Source organism: Pongo abelii, chromosome 22 (genome assembly GCF_028885655.2).
Source record: "Pongo abelii isolate AG06213 chromosome 22, NHGRI_mPonAbe1-v2.0_pri, whole genome shotgun sequence".
Lineage (NCBI taxonomy): Eukaryota > Metazoa > Chordata > Mammalia > Primates > Hominidae > Pongo > Pongo abelii.
In genome coordinates this window covers 47961716-47978613 of record NC_072007.2, presented here as the reverse complement: position 1 = coordinate 47978613, position 16898 = coordinate 47961716, and the positions used below count along the sequence as shown (strand labels likewise).

At 46.1% G+C, this 16898-nt stretch overlaps 1 protein-coding gene across 1 annotated transcript in view; it reads left to right on the top strand.

Annotated features, from left to right (window-relative positions):
* The window catches only part of KCNJ6 (potassium inwardly rectifying channel subfamily J member 6), a gene marked incomplete at its 5' end in the record, with an annotated part of 300469 nt that overhangs the window by 267336 nt on the left and 16235 nt on the right, over positions 1-16898 (top strand).

Genomic DNA, 16898 nt, shown 5'->3' with positions numbered 1-16898 from the left:
TGAGTCCCCAATCTCTTTGAGAGGAGGGAGAGGAGAAGAAGGGGTCCTAGTGATCCCCTGTCAAGCTGGGAGCAGGCAGCCTCAGTGCTTGTGCTACTAATGGAGAGCTGGAACTATTTTCTGGGCACACTAGGCAGACCCTCACCTGTCTCAGAATCTCCCGTCCTTATGGCAGAGAAGGTTCCCAGGGCTCCCACTGCTGAGCCTCACCCCAGGCCCACCCCTAAGGCTTTCAGGGCCAGAACAAGAGTACAAATGGGGCCCCCAGGACATACCTCTTCTCTCCCACCCTTATCTCCTGTCTCATACAGTGAGGGTCCTTGGTGACGTGTGTAGGTTCACCCCAACCAGCTCCCCAAGTCCCATCCCCGGCCCTGCAGCCCTGAGCCACCCTTCCATGACTCTAGCCAGCACAGGCCTTGGATCAGGGCCATTGGAGGAGGAAGTTCCCAGGTCCCAGATACCTGGGGACTGGCTGGGGGTGAGGCATGGGTTCTGGGTGGACTGTTCCCCTTGGCTTCTCAGACTCCTCACCCTGTGTAGGAAGGCCCGTGTGGGTACCAGGGCAGGACACCCCGTCCCCTTCCTCCTCTCCAAGAAGCAACCTCTCTGCATCTTCTGGGACCTCCAATGGCAGAGCAGGACAGCGCCATCACTGATATCTCCTGGAACTTTTCTTTGGGTGGGAAGGAAGCACAAGCATCATTGAGAACCCCACGGCTGGGGTGCCAACTTCTTGGGCCAAAGGACAAGAAAACATCCTCTCATTACAGTCTCTTCCAGCAGAGAGAAGGAAGCATAAACAAAAGCAGCCTCCCCTCCCCAGAGAAGAGAGGCAGGAGGCTGGGCCACGTAGAACGTGAATTTCTCTTCCATCCTCAAGTTTTGAGGACAGTGCCCGACAGAAGGCAAGCCAAGGGTCTGATCTCCAGCCACCGTCCAGCTCAGGCAAGCCAGGGAGAGGACAAAAGATAAGAATCGCCCTTGTGTCCCATGCCAGCCCCAGCCGCTCCAGCTCTGGCTGCACCACCCCTGCAGGGCTGCAGAGCCGTGGGGAGGCTGGGGGAGGAGCAGGCAAGGGAGGCTGCTATGCGGCCCACCTCAGAGGTTAGAGTACCACATATGAGTCTGGGTGGGGGGCCACCATGCCAAAGCTCATCGTCTACCCCACAAACCAACCACTTTGACTCAGCCTGGGTCTGCAGCTGCAGCCTGGGAAAGCCCTAGCAGGGAGAGGAGAGCTGGTGGGGACATCAAGACAGCCCCTTAGCATTCTTGAGGGATCTGAAGCTGGCATGCACAAACCAGGCCTGTGTCTTCTGTGTGAGGAGCTTGTCAAGATTCTGTGGACGCTGAGCACAGCAGGAAGAAACCCAATGATCGGATGAAGGCACTAGAGCCAGGAGTCAGCATCTCCTGTGCTGCTCAGCAGGGAGAAGGGGTGTGGCCAGCTGATGCCAGCCTGTGGAGCAGGGGCGTATCATTTGGAGAGGGCACAGCAGCATCACGCTGAGTCCAGGCACCATGTCCCGTTATCATTGATGTAATGTGTGCATGCCACATCTGGCAGCGCCATGGTGATGCAAAACCCCTAAGTCCATGAGGGTCCAGGAAGGCCCCCCCATGGGCCATGGCCATGTGGTGTGACACGCTCTCTCCTACGCCATCTTCCCAGGGCTGTGTGTGAGAAAGAGAGAAAGAGAGAGAGCAAGAGAGACATAGGGGAAGTTCCACACCCGAGTCCATGGAATGGCGTCAGCCAAATACAGAAACAGAAGTGCAAACCCTGGCCTCCATGGCTTAGTTTTGCTCCTCTTCTGCCTCAGGGCTGGCCTCTAGTCATGACCTTTGGGGAAAAATGCTTCCCCATACATGGGAGTCATGGCTGACACAGAGCTCCCTGGTTACCACTAAGAATCAGAGACGGTCCCTGAGTCAAGCACTGGATTATAAGAAGCCAATTACCAATTGAAACATAACTGAAGATAATTTTATATTTAAATAAGACTTTTCACTTTGCAAAGAATTTTCACATCATTCCCCTTGTCCATTCTACCTTTGTATGTCCTATCTTCTCAAATACATACACACGCACACAAGTGCACAGCCTATATAAAAACTCACATAAGACCTGGTATTACTTCTTCCTTAGAAGAAAAAGTCTGTTGAAATTCTTGTAAAGAACAATCAATGAGTTCATTCAGCTTCTTCATAAATAATTTCAGCTTTGATTTCCATATGATATAATTACTCCAAAAGTAATCTGGCCACTTTTGGGGAGGGTGTCGGTGGAGGAGCTCAGAGGCCCTAGGTATCAATTACCTCTTCATGGTTACTCTCTCTCTCTCTCTCTCTCACACACACATTCACACACACACACACACACACACAATGTCTAGAGTATGAAGGCAGTGTATTCTAAGACCATAGCAGGACTAGCTTGGAGAGAGCTTGACCCAAGGGCTCAAATGATGTCACCGGGTCCTTCTCTTCTTCCATCTCCCTGCTCCACTTCCTTTGTGCTCCCTCTGTCTCGGTCCGCATCTCTCTCACACCCTCTCAGGTTCAAGTTTAATGGGAAAGAGCTGTAGTACTTGCCCATAGCTCCGATGAGTTCTGAGAATCACAGTGATTGACTGAGGCCACGGGCCTACCCATTGGCCTTGGGGATGTCCATGCTGATTGGCTGAGGCTGGTCATGCACTCCTCACCCAGAGCCAGGGAGAGAGCTGCATCCCCAGACCCAGCCAGGGGCTGTGCAGAGAGGATGAACATGCAGATGCCAGGAGGCCAACCACAAATGCCAGGACACCCAGGTCTTCCATGAATTTGCTCTGTCCCTGGGACCAGTCATTTAATCTCATACATTTGCTCATCAGTGAAATTGAAGTAGCAAGAACCACCCCCAGCCTGCTGCTTCACCTAGCCATTGAGAAGCTCAAAGGAGACATTTAAATGGCAAGGAACAGCATGGGCAGGCCCTGGCTGGTGGCCAGAGGGGTCTCTTGACCTGCTCAAGGACACATGAGTCAGGGCCCCTACCCCTGACTAGTGCTGTTTCTCCTAAAACTGCTGTATTTGGGGCTGTGAGAGTGAATTGGAGGAAAGCAATATGGGAAGAGTTATTAGGAAATGCCAAAACATTTTTTTTTTTTTACCAAATGTCAAGACAGCAGAGAGATGTTGAATCAAGAAGGTAGAAGACCAATCAGAAAGTAGCAGAAGAGCTGACAAATGCTTCCATTTGTTGAGTCTACTGAGGGGTGTGGGTGTCCATTTTCTGTGTTCCAGCACCTTCACCTAGATCACAGGACATGGAGACTGAAGAGATGCTTGCTTCCTGATTCCATGAGTGAATGAATGAAAGGAGAAAGCATGGATGAACTAACAAACGAGCCGCTGTGCCTGGTGCTGCATGTCCATGACCTCTAATGCTCACACACACAAAAAAAAAAACCCACAAAGTGGAATTTTTTTCTTGGATTCTGAGAGACAGTGAGGGTTGCCCAAGGGCACCCTTTATAAAATTCCTACCTAAGAGTCCCTCCAGGCTGGCTCCAGAACTTTCTAGGGTCCCCACACTCCTTCTTGAGCCACTGTAGAGTCCTGGAGTCCCTGTTGGGGCAGGACTATCTCACACTTTGAGTAATGTCTTTCATATTTCACTCCATTTTTCTAGAGGTTGTCCTAACTAAGAATGCATCTCTAGCTTTCTGTGAAAAGTGGTTTGCTGGCTAAGACAAGTCAAATATGCTTACCTCGTGCAACCTGATAAGAATGGAACATAGTACATCAGAGAATAAGAAAGGCAAGATAATTAAACTAATACTTTGCTCAGAATACCAAACGAGAATTACAACAGGGTTGGAGACAGGATGGAGAGAGCCTATGAAATGTATCAAACATTGACTGAAGTCCTATAGTACCATGCATTGTGGAATTAATAATGGCAGTTGATAACAGCAATTTCCCTAAAGCATTTAAATGCATTTGCTTTATTTTTTAAGCACAGTTAGAAAGCTTGCTTCCATCATCATTCACCCTACGTCCCCCCTTGAGTATTTTAATCCCTGCCTTCCTTTGTCATAACTTCCCATAAAGAGAATGCGTGTTTACATTTCCCCATCTGCTCGTGCAGCCTGGCCAGCACCCCTTGCCACCACACACCTGCGCCGCCAGCATTGATGGCAACTAGTTCACATGTCAACTTCAACCACAGTCTCCATCCTGCAACCTTGTAACCTTATTCTCAACCTTATTGACCCACCGATTTTACTCCAAATTCATTATCGTTTCCTGTCTTCACTTCTTTCTTTATCCAGCTCTAGTCCATGAATTCAGTAAAATTCTTGCCAGTTCCTTAATTCCCTTTTCACTCCTTTGTTTTGTGTTGCTATTGTTGTTGTTGCATCACTGGAGAAAATGTCAGCCCTAGAAGTAGCCAAATGTTCACCTTCTGTGAGCTGCACTTGAGCTGCCGATCTCTGCTAAATAATCCCACACACACATGGGCAGATGAGCATCATCCTAAATTCATGCAACCCAACCTCACAGGGACCTTCAGCACTGCCCAGTAATTTTTCTGGTCAATTTGCTCTCCCAGGCTCCACAAAGAGCATTTCAAACTTTCTCCACTGATTCCCTCTCAGCAAATGGACTTACTCAGGAAATTGAAAACATCAGACAGGAATCCCCTAGCTTCCTCAAGTTAGCCTGCAGTGTTTTCCACATCTGAGTCCATCCTTTTCTTTCCTCCCATTGCAAAAGAGAAAATGCTCCTCTTCCTGCAGAAAATTCCAGCTCCTGTGCTTTAAGTCCCATCTTCTCTTACCTATCTGTCAACTAGAGTGGCCAATCATCCCAGTTTGTCCAAAGCTATCCCAGTTTTAGCACTAAAAGTCCTGTGTCCCAGGGTACCTCTTAGTCCTGGACAATCCAGAATAGCCTCACCCTAAAACACTGTAAATAATCCCCTCTTTCTCCCAAATATTTGAGCTCTCTCTTCCCAATGAATTCTTTGTATGTAATTGTGTCAAGTCTCTCCCATTAAAACACAACAACAACAACAAAAATCCTCCTTCGCTTCCACAATTCTCCATCAACCTTGGCTCTTTCTGCCCCCCTAACAAGAAAATTCTTCAAAAGAGTTGTTGATATTTCCATTCTTCCTCTTCTTTTTGCCGTTCACTACTCAACAGGCTCCCACAGATTTCTGACCCCCCGTTCTGCTGAAACATCCCCTGCCCAGCTCATCAATGATCTTTAGTCTTTAAATCCAATACACTAGTTCCGATTCTTTTGTCCGTCCAGCAGTTTTTGATGTTGACCACTGTTTCTTTCTGGAACCACTCTCCTCCCCGGGCTCCTATGACCTCAAGTTTCCTGGTTTTTCTTCTGCCTCTATTCACTCGAGCTGTTGTTCAGCCTTCACCTCCTGTAACCAGCCATGAAAATGTTGGTTCATTTTCTCAAGGTTCAGTCTAACTAATCTCTTTTCCCCCCTCACTCTATTCCATCTCCAATTCTCATTGACGTTCCCACAACATCAGCTACCATACACCAGAGACTCCCAAATTTACCTCTAACCTAAAGACTCATCCTAAAGAGATTTGGAGTAAAATCAGTGGGTCAGTAAGGTTGAAAATAAGGTTAAAAGCCTGCAGGATGGAGACTGTGGTTGAAGTTAACATGTGAACTAGCTACCATCAATGCTGGACAAGTTAGACTTGTCCCTAAAGTTCCAGAAGGCTTTATCCAACCATCCTTTGACAGCTCCTCTTAGAGCCTGGGCATCACTCAACCTGTCCAAACTAAACTCACACACTCCCTCTCAATCCAATCTTCTCCAGGAGTCCATATGTTGGTGTACAGCTCCACTGTCCACCCAGGTGCTCAGTCCAGAAACCTAGATGACATCAATGGAATTTGTATGTTCCCTGTCCCCATTTCCAACCCAGTGTCAAGCTCAGTCTATTTCCCTTCCCCACTCTGTCTTGAATCCTTCCACTCCCTTCCTCTGCATCACCACTCCAATCTACCCACCATCATCCCTTGCCCAGACCACTGGGAAGGCTCCTCCTTGCTCTCTGTTTGTTCATTCTTGCTCTGCCCCAGTCCCCTATGAGCACTGCAGCTCAAGGGCTCTTTTCAAAACACAGAAAGGAGGATCCTATCTATCTCCTCCAAACTCTCCAGTGTCTTCTTACTGCTTTTAGAGGGAAGGCTGAGTTATCGATGTGACCGACAGGCCTACATGTGTGCCCCTGCTCTCCTCTTTAGCCTTACCTCATATCATTATCTCACATATGACTGTCCCCACAACACAGTCACTGCTCCTTCAGTCCAGGGATACCCTTCCCTGTCCACTCCCTGTCAGTGTGACATCGAGAAAGCCATCCCTACTCCCAAGTGACACCAAGCTCCTGCCCTTATATGGTCCTCTGGCTCTCTGTACCTTTCTTTTGTAAAACTCATTATAAGTTTTATACAATGATCAATGTCTTTCATTTCCCTACCCTCGATAAGTTTTAGGAGGAGAAGGTCTGTTTCTAGTTTCATTCATTCTAATAATTAACACAGTACCTGTCTCACAGAGTAAGTGCTAATATAATTCAAGTAGTGGCAATAGAATTGAACTTTTGAGTTGTCATCGAGTATTATCAAGTATTTATCAAGCTTATGGTATACAAGAGATACAAATCCCATTGAGATTATCTGATTAGGAGATGAGGGTGGATGTACAAAAACAGACAAAGCATACATATTTACTAAAGGCCAGAGACTGACAGCCTAGTTGGGGAAGGAAGACTTATGCCAAAATTCTTTTGATAATTGTAATGAATGAAACCTCAAAAACTGTCAAGTGAAAAGCAATAAGCAGAGTGTGAAGAGCCTAGCAAGTGCTTCAGACAATAGATGAAGCAGGATTCTTGAAGGAAAGCTAGCTGAGATGCTCAGAGAGGCCTCCTAAAACCACTGGATAGAATTTCAATAAACAGAGGAAGAGGAAGAGGAAGCGTAGTCCAGGCAGGGGAATGACACGCAGGACAGTGAGGAGGCTGTGGCCATCCAGTTGCCGTCTTTGTTGAGAGCCCACCGTGAGGCAGGTATAACGCACTACACACCTGGTACCTACCATATGTGCACCTGACAACAACCTGGAGGTATTATTATTCTTTTCTCACACATAAGGAAACTGAGGCTCAGGAAAGTAATGGAGCTTGTCACAACTCATGTGGAGAGTGAGAGGCAGAACTCGGACTCAGCCCAAAGGTAGCTTATTGCCAAAGCCCAAGCCTACAACAACCCTATCTGCCCACCCCACCTTGCTGGAGCAGAGAGCTCAAGGAAGCAGGCAGAGGGAACTGGCACCAGACGCTACACCTGGGTCTAACGTGTGGCCAGGATTATCTAAGAACCAGGCAGAATCAAAGCCACATTCATTGTGCACTGCTTTTCTAGAATGCAGACACACTGGACAGATTGTTTTTAAAAGCTGGAATTAGGCCAGGCTCAGTGGTTCACGCCTGTAATCCCAGCACTTTGGGAGGCTGAGGCGGGCGGATCACAAGGTCAGGAGATGGAGACCATCCTGGCTAACATGGTGAAGCCCCGTCTCTACTAAAAATACAAAAAATATTAGCTGGGTGTGGTGGCGGGCATCTGTAGTCCCAGCTACTCGGGGAGGCTGAGGCAGGAGAATGGCGTGAACCCGGGAGGCGGAGCTTGCAGTGAGCCGAGATGGCGCCACTGCCCTCCAGCCAGGGCGACAGAGGGAGACAGACCTATTTAGAGACATAGAACAAACAGATAGGAAATAAGTGAAGAAGCTCAGCTTCTCCCAATTTTGTGCTTCGGTATCAAAAGGAACATTCATTATCAATGTGGCTAGATCAGAACCCAGGCTGGTTCATCTGGAAACAGCACCTGCAGAAATGTCAGCGAGGCACAGCCTAGCAAAGGTGATGCGGGGTCTGGCTACATCGCGGTGGTGCCGCAGACAGCCTCTTGCAAACAAACTCTCCTGCCCACAGCCTCCCACTACAGATAACCCTGTCTCCTGGGTTTTGTCATGGGATTGCTGCTGAGAGCTTTTTCGACTTACAAAAAAATTTCATCAATTTCGCATTCTATGTTCATTAATAACTCGTATTGAGAAGCGTACAATTATAATGTGTTCTGAGTCTGTGGAACAACATTGAAAAATTAGTGCAACTGCAGGTGGCCCCAGAGGAAAGAGGCAGCACCTCCTTCTCCTAGAAATCTCAGGTCAAGATTCCTGGGGTCGGAACTCCTCGGCCTCTCCCACAACATGCCATGGTTAGCTTGAGGAAATGTAAGATAAGTGAGGAGGAGGGAAAGCAAAAGCACAGTGATTTATAAACTCCCTTTCTTTCTTCCTTTTTTTTTTTTTTTTTTTTTTTTTGAGATGGAGTCTCACTCTGTCACCCAGGCTGGAGTACAATGGCACAATCTCGGCACTCTGCAGCCTCCACCTTCGAGGTTCAAGCGATTCTCCTGCCTCAGCCTCCCGAGTAGTTGGGATTACAGGCACCTGCCACCACGCCCAGCTAATTTTTGTATTTTTGGTAGAGACAGGGTTTCACCATGTTGGCCAGGCTTGTCTCGAACTCCTGACCTCAGGTGATCTGCCCGCCTTGGCCTCCCAAAGTTCTGGGATTACAGGCGTAAGCGACCGCGCCTGGCCTAAACTCCCTTTCTGTAGGTGACCTGATTTAAATATCTGCAGTTTAAAAAAAAAAACTTTAAGAACCCAAAGTAGTGAGTTTAGTGTGATGTGATTGGACAAATGACTGACCCCAAGAAATAGCAGGAAGAAGGTTAATTTTCATCATTTTGTCTGGTGGCATCCACACTCCAAGAAGCAGCGTAATAAAATTAAGACTGTCTATTCCAAGAGAAGTCATTTTAAACTTGCACCTATTGGCAATTTGGTTAGGAGAAAATGCACCTATTGGCAATTTGGTTACAAGTGAAATTAAAGTATCCAGGAAAGGAAATAATCTATTCTGGATTTTGTCCCCCACTCTAAATATTAGCAAGATGACATCCCATGGAGATCCTAGACCAGCTCTCCAGGGTTAGCAGCTAAAATGTTGATGTCTATAACGTGTGCCAGTAGCATCTCCCAGAGGAAAGGTAAACCTTATACACCACAGCTTTCCCCATCATCTTTCCAAGAAGTCCAAGAGTTCAGCCAGCAGGTGCCATTCATGGAGGTTTGAGTGACGAGGCCCGGCTACTTGCAAGACTTCCTCCTCTCCACAGCCCACAGCTCTGTAGACAGAGTTCCCTGGCCTCAGTGATTGCAGCCTATGCCCTCGGGGCACAGCCTCCTCCCCTGTAGATTCCTCCCCCGTTTTACACCCTGCCTGCTCAGAAATGCCACTCCTACGAGCTGTGCTTCAGCCTGATGTCCCCCTCCCTGGGCTGTCTGATGAGGGTCAGTGGTAGCAGCAGCCCAACTCACTCCTGGCTAACCCGGGCTGGAAGGGCTTCCTGCAGCCTCAGAACAGTCACGGATCACAGGCATGACTTCTGACACATTCTGCCAGGTCAGACTGCGTGTCCCAACTTGAGGTCCAGGAAATGCAATCAGTGTTAGCAGTGCCATTTTCCACGCAATATCAACATAAACCGAGGTATAGATGCTGCCTCTGCTGCCACCAAGCTCTGCTGAGGTGTTTGTTACTCACAGTTCCCAAAGTCGGGGGCACACCATGTCATGGAGGGGCAGAGGTGTTCCACATGAGGAAGCACCCTGTCAGCCAGGAGGGAACAAGGGAGGGAAGCCGTGGGCAAGACCTTTTATCATGGTTTCCATGAGAAGGAATGGATGATGCTGGTCAGCAGGCTTAAGATGGGCTAGTTTGGATCATTTCAGCAGACTCTGGAGCACGAAGACTGTCCCTAATGTTTGAGGCCTAACTCTGGGGGGTATTAAGGTGAGTGGATCATGGCCTGGAGTGAGAGCTTCATGAGAGAAGTGATTGGGGGTATGGACCCTGGAGCCATTTGTTTGCATCTGAAAAGTGATTCCATGGGCAAAAGTTGTTTACTGGTCTCTGGCAATTGGGTCAACACAGCCTCAGATGTCAAAGGATCAGAATACAGAAAATAAAAGACATGGTTAAGACACTAACCCAGAACCAAGCTGTTTCTGACATAGACACAAAATACAGCTTCCCCTCCACCCCGACCCTACTCATACACACATCTGTCGGCCAAGTCTTTACGTCTAATAGGACACTCTTAGAAGTAAGACCAAAAAACCTCATGGATCCAAAGAAATGAGCTAAAAAGTAAGAATTAAGTCAGCCCCTTCAAGTTATAATAAGGATACCAAAAACAGCCCATGCTTAATAAGTGATGTCATGAAGAACATGTTACATGTTCTGCCCTGTGCTATATCCTCATGTATTACTTCATTTAATACATGACTCGTCTTCCTCAAAATAGGACAGATGAAAGGGCTCCATCCCTCACCGTCGCGCTGATCCCTATACACAGTCTATTTCCACCACCTTGGAAGAGCTGCTGTTGAAACTAAACTAACTGAAACTGGGCCAGGCGCGGTGGCTCACACCTGTAATCCCAGCACTTTGGGAGGCCGTGGTGGGTGGATCACGAGGTCAGGAGATGGAGACCGTCTTGGCTAACACGTGTGAAACCCCGTCTCTACTAAAAAAATACAAAAAATTAGCCGGGCATGGTGGCAGGTGCCTGTAGTCCCAGCTACTCGGGAGGCTGAGGCAGGAGAATGGCGTGAACCCGGGAAGCAGAGCTTGCAGTGAGCCAAGATCGCGCCTCCGCACTCCAGCCTGGGCAACAGAGCGAGACTCCGTCTCAAAAAAAATAAAAATAATAAAAAAACTAACTGAAACTGCACTGTGACCCAGGATCCTGGTACCTGCTGTTCCTGCTCTCTGGCTCTGCTGAACATCGCCCGGCACACCGGCTGCTAGAGCTGGAACATGCCAACCCTGCCTAGAGGGAGAACAGTGAGTTGAGATGACAGAGATTAGCCCGGAGAGGAACACAGTGTTGTTACTCAGCTCCTCCTCGTCTTTAAAAGCCTGAGCCAAATAAATGATTAAGCTACAAGAATCTCATGTCACCCCGGGATAATAACAAGCTAGAGGTATGAATATAAATTGATGAGATAATCCTGTTATTACTAGAATTTCACAGTCAGGACAGAACTTGGGCACGTGGTGGTGATTTGTGAGCCAAGGGATGTAGCGTGGTGGGGGTTTATTTTGCCACATCAAGTTTTCATTTGTTCCTGAAAATATTTGATTCTTATGAAATATATTTAAAAAACATATTTGAAATGCTAAACTGTCCTAGGTTACATTACCCCAGTTAATGTAGGAATGTAGAGATTCGTTGATATATACGCTTGAAATAAATACTTCAAAACTGGACTTGGACTGAAGGAGACTCTCTGACTTCTAAATGTATTACGCATACATTTATGAGGATGTACGAATTCAGAAGGCTTGTCTCACACTCTATAAACCAAACCAAATTTTCCACAAGTCAGGAAAGATTCCAAGTGTGAAGAAAGGGTGAGAGTTCCTTAACAGAGTCATAAGTGGATTTTTACCCCCATTTTATTAACTGTTCACCATTAGACGAAGAGTGAGGGACTTCCAGCAGATCACAAGAGAGGCTGTGCGCTGGACTCTGGACCTCTTGAGACAGCTCTAATAGTAAAAATGAATCAGATTTATGAAGAAGCTCTGGAAAAGGCTGCTACGTGACTCTACAAGTAATATTTTCTGGTCTAGTAGCTACCACCAGAGGAACACTGGTACCTGGGATACCACTGGGTGCTCACCTGTTCCAGGGTCGCTGCAGCCCCAGAGCAGCCTAGGCAGAGTGGCTTGGAACCTCTGGGACAAAAGCTTCCCTATTAAACATGGTTCAAACACTTCACTGCCACCAAGATCCACAGCCCTTCACAAACATGCAGGATGCAAACTACATTTACTTTTCCAAAATTTGCCCACTATTTCAATTTAAGATTGCCTTCATTAGATGGCCCACGAGAAGACGTGGTTGCTTCGATAAATATGTCTCTATTTTATCATCTTCCTGGGCTGGATTTGTGAGTCACTCTGTAAGGAGCTTGTTTGGTTTTTTTGTTTGTTTGTTTGTTTTTAAAGACAGAGTCTTACTGTATTGCCCGGGCTGGAGTGCCATAGTGCGATCATGGCTCACCACAGCCTCGACCTCTGGGGTTCAAGCAATCTTCCCTCTTCAGCCTCCCCTCCTGAGTAGCTGGGACCACACCCAGCTAAATTTGTTTTATTTTATGTAGAGACAAGGTCTCTTTATGTTGCCCAGGCTGGTCTCTAACTCTGGCCTCAAATGATCCTCCTGCCTCAGCCTCCCAAATTGCTGGGATTATGAGTTTGAGCCACCATACCCAGCCTTGTTTTAAAAAATCTATTGCTTTTGGTTCAAAATTCTTTAAAGTCTGTTTTTTCACCAAAAAAAAAAAAAAAAAAAAAAAACACCTGTTTTCTTGCAACCAATGATGCTCTCCCTTCTTCTTCCCTTGCTCATCAGCCCTCCTCCCCCATGAGAAGGGCACCTTGGAATCTTTTGGAAAGGATGTGGAGGTGAGGAGGGAGGACAGGAAGTCCGGCTATTGTTTCGCCAGTCTCCCTTAACTTTAAGAAGAATTTAAAACACGCTCAAGGCATTTCCTTTTGACAGGCTATTAACAAAGCAGAGTACAAACTGGTCCTCAGAGAATGGGGACATTTTATCACTCTTTAAATTGATCAAACGTGGCTCCCGAGGTGGAAAATTAATGAGAACGTAAACAATTATGAAAAGGCAATAAAAGTGAACTATAGCTAGGCCAGGCGTAAGCTGTGTTTAATTTTTAGTTTAATTTCTCCAGTTTCTCTATACTGATATACTATATCAGTCAGATTCATAGACCTAAAAATATGTCAGGGGGAGAGGTTTACACGTTCTATTTCCTTCCAACAAGTAAATTACCCAGTTACTAAATCAAGCCTTAGACACATGCATCTTATACCACAGAGGCAAATCTCGGTTTGGGGAACCAAAAGTTGTTTTAATAGGTATTATATGGCATTATATGCTTTGATAAATCAGTAAAAGTTCTCCTTTTTTTAACTTTTAAGTTCAGGGGTACATGTGCAGGTTTGTTGCATAGGTAAACTTGTGTCATGGGGATTTTTTATACAGCTTATTTTATTAGCCAGGTATTAAGCCTAACACCCATTGGTTATTTTTCCTGACCCTCTCACTCCTCCACCAGGCCCCAGTGTGTGTTGTTCCCCTCTATGTGTTCATGAGTTCTCATAATTTAGCTCCCACTTTTAAGTGAGAACATGTGGTATTTGGTTTTGTGTTTCTGCATGAGTTTGCTGAGGATAATGCCCTCCAGCTCCATCCATGTTCCTGCAAAGAACATGATCTCATTCTTTTTTATGGCTGCATAGTATTCCATGGTGTATATGTACCACATTTTCTTTATCCAATCCACAGTTGATGAGCATTTAGGTTGATTTCATGTCTTTGCTATTGTGAATAGTGCTGCAATGAACCTACACGTGCATGTGCCTTTGTAACAGAAAAATTTATATTTTCCTTTGGGTATGTACCCAGTAATGGGACTGCTGGGTCGATTGACGTTTCTGTTTTTAGGTCTAAACTTCTTTCTCTCTAGCAACCCTCTGCCTTCAGGAGACCTTTCTATTCACTTTCACCTTCCTAGATAATTGCCCAGATGCAAATGTGTGGCAAAGGGAGGTCTAGAGACCTAAGGGGTCACAGGGGATTGTGGGAGACCAATAGTTTGCACAGGATGACAAATTTAGCTTTTCCTTAGGTGTCCACATCTAGGTGGTATCACCTTAGTCCAGAGCTTGTTTGCAAACAACAGATAGAGACCCTGACACACATTGGTCTGGCTCCTGTGCAGCAACTCCCTGGCCCCTCCAGCTACCCACCCCTTGCCCATTCTTCAGGGTCCAGCTAAAGGCATTCTTCCTTTTCCAGGAGCAAGAGTAGAGGCAGGGCCAGTCCAGTGAGCTTGCCCACAACAGGAGCTCTGAAACCACTGCACTCACTCTTACCAGGTCCCTTGGCTCTGAGTGTCTTGGTCAGATGGCCAGTCTGTTTCCTGTCCACAGTGTGGCTTCCCTGAGCTCCTGGTTTCATGAAGGGCTAGGTAATTAAGATGAGACCATCATCAAGGGTTTGCCTCTACTGTTTTTTCCCCTTGACTGCTACAGAAACAATGTAGACAGAGTTTCCTAGGAGCTTTTGTCTTCTCAAAAGCACAATACCTGCCTTTAACACCAGTGGTAAACATACTAGGACTGGAGCCCATAGATCCATGAAAATTGCCCAACTATATGCCTGTTATCCATCAAAAAGATCCTAAGTCTTTTGTTAAGCTGTCCCCCCCGCACCACCCATATCTCTATATTGTTCTAGTTATCATACTCAAACCTTGGAGGTCTGCCTGTTTTTTACTAGAATCATAAAGTCCATTGACATAGATGTTTATGTTTCAGCTACACAGAGCAATAATATCACATAAGCTTTCCCAAGACTTGTCAACTCACCAGAGGGCATGCTCAGGATCACAGATCCTGCTTTTATCTTTCATGATGAAGACATTTTAGTTACAAGTATCTTTTTTTGTTTTAGTAGAAAGAGTTTTTAAATTTTTAAGCCAGATTTCCTTCTTCTCCCAGCCTTACCCATCTCTCCAGAACCTTAAATAGTTGATCTCCTCCTCCCCTACCTGTAGATGGAGCCACACCCACTCAAACAGAGCCTTTCTCAGCCGTGTTTAAACATGGTCGGGTGCCTCACGGCTTTCAGAATTCACCCAACCCCGTATCCCTTGCTAACTTTTGCCTTCTCCCCATATCTTCGGGGTCAGATTCTTGAGAAACTTTTCTATATTGACTTCCCACCTCCTCACCTCAAACACTTCTCAAACCACCTCACTGGCTCCCTCTTTACCCCTCAGCTCTGACCACCATGTTTGAATCCAATGCATATTGTTCAGTTTGGGGCAGTTTTCTCTTTTAGCATTTTCTGACAGCGTTAACCACTTGCTCTTCTTGAAATATCTTCCTCACGTGGCTTCTGCCGCCCTTTGCTCTCCGGATCTTCTCCTGCCTCTCCAGCCTCTCTCTTTCAACATCCTGGACAGGCTCATCCCCCTTCTCCTGCCCATCAGATGTTACGTTTTCACAGGCTTTGTCTCTTGCTCAGCCTTTCCTTCTCATTTGACCCTCCCTAGGCAATCTCGCCCCCTCCCAGGCTTCTGTTATCATCCATATGCCACTGATATCCCCACTGTGTATGTCTAACCAAGGCCTCTTCTGTCGATCTGAGATTTGGTTATCCCAATGGCCTGCTCAATATTCTTGCATGTGTCAAAGTCACAACAACCTAAACATGTCCAAAACCAAACGTATCTTCTTCCTGCATTCAAGATTCCCAGTGGCACCACCATCCATCCATCCTGTTGCCCATGCCAGAAACCTGGGCATCCTTCTTGGCTCTTCCCTCTAACGGGCCCTCATGAATAATTCATTACAGAGGTCTGTCTACTTGACCTCCTAAATATGTCTTGAATCCATTTCAGTCTCCCTGTCTTCATCACTTCTGTTCTAGTCCCAATACTATAATTTCTTCTTTGTGCAATTGAAGCAGCTTTCTATTTTCCCCACATCTGCTTACTTTGTCCTCCTCCAAGTCATTTTCTCCTCTGCAGCCAAAGCAATATTTTCATTTGGTACCAAGCTCCCCCTGCCCATCCCCCAAACACACTCATCTACTTTCAGCTTCTTGAACACCCAAGGAGCCTTCCTACAACAGATCTTACCCCTGCAAATGCTGTTCCCTCTGCTTATAGGGCACTCACCCTTACCCCACACATTGCCTTATCCATCCTTCAAATCTTAGCTCGAATGTCACATCCTCAGGGACATTTTTACTAATTCGCACACAAGACCAAATGCAGTCCTTTTATACAGTCTCATAGGAGAATCTACCTTTACTTCATTGCATTTATCACGGTAGTAATTTTATATTTATTTGGATTCTCAGTAGACTATACATCCAACAAATCCAAGGGCCAAGTCATCATTCTGCTCTCAGAACCCATCAAAGTGCCTGACACATAATAAATTCTCAATAAATACATGATGAACAAATAAATGAAATTATTACCAGCTGGGTCTTTTTACTCATTTAGCCATTATTTATTAGACATATGGTCAAATCCTGTACTATGGAATGGAGATAAAATCATGGCCAAGACAGAGCTCCTGCCCACAGAAACCCCCATCCCCAGACTTGAGAGAGATACAGACAAGTATTGACAGTTACAATTTGGTGAAAAAGATTCTGATGGGGTGAGCACTGGATACTGTGAAAGTGCATGAGGTTCCTATAACCCAGTTGCAACTTAAGTAAATTCCCTCTTCCTATTCCCTACTTTTTCTTAAACCTCCTCCCCATTACATGCACGTACGCACTTAACCCTAGAATAGTTGTTTTATTCTTCTACTTCTGCTTTCCTTTGTTTTATTTGAACCTGGGATCCCATGGGCTTTAGTGAGTTCATGAGCACCTGACCATTGGGAAACTTTGGAATGCATGTATATTTTAAGAGAAGAGGATCTATGAGTTTCATCAGATTCCCAAAAGGGTCCTTGCCTTAAAAAGTTAAGAACCAGTGCCTGAAAAATGCAGAATAATGAGGGACAATGAAATGAAGGGCAACTCTTTAAATACCACGCATCAAAGAGTATTTTGAAATGTTCGAAGAACAAGTATGTGTAAACTAAACCCTGACATCAATA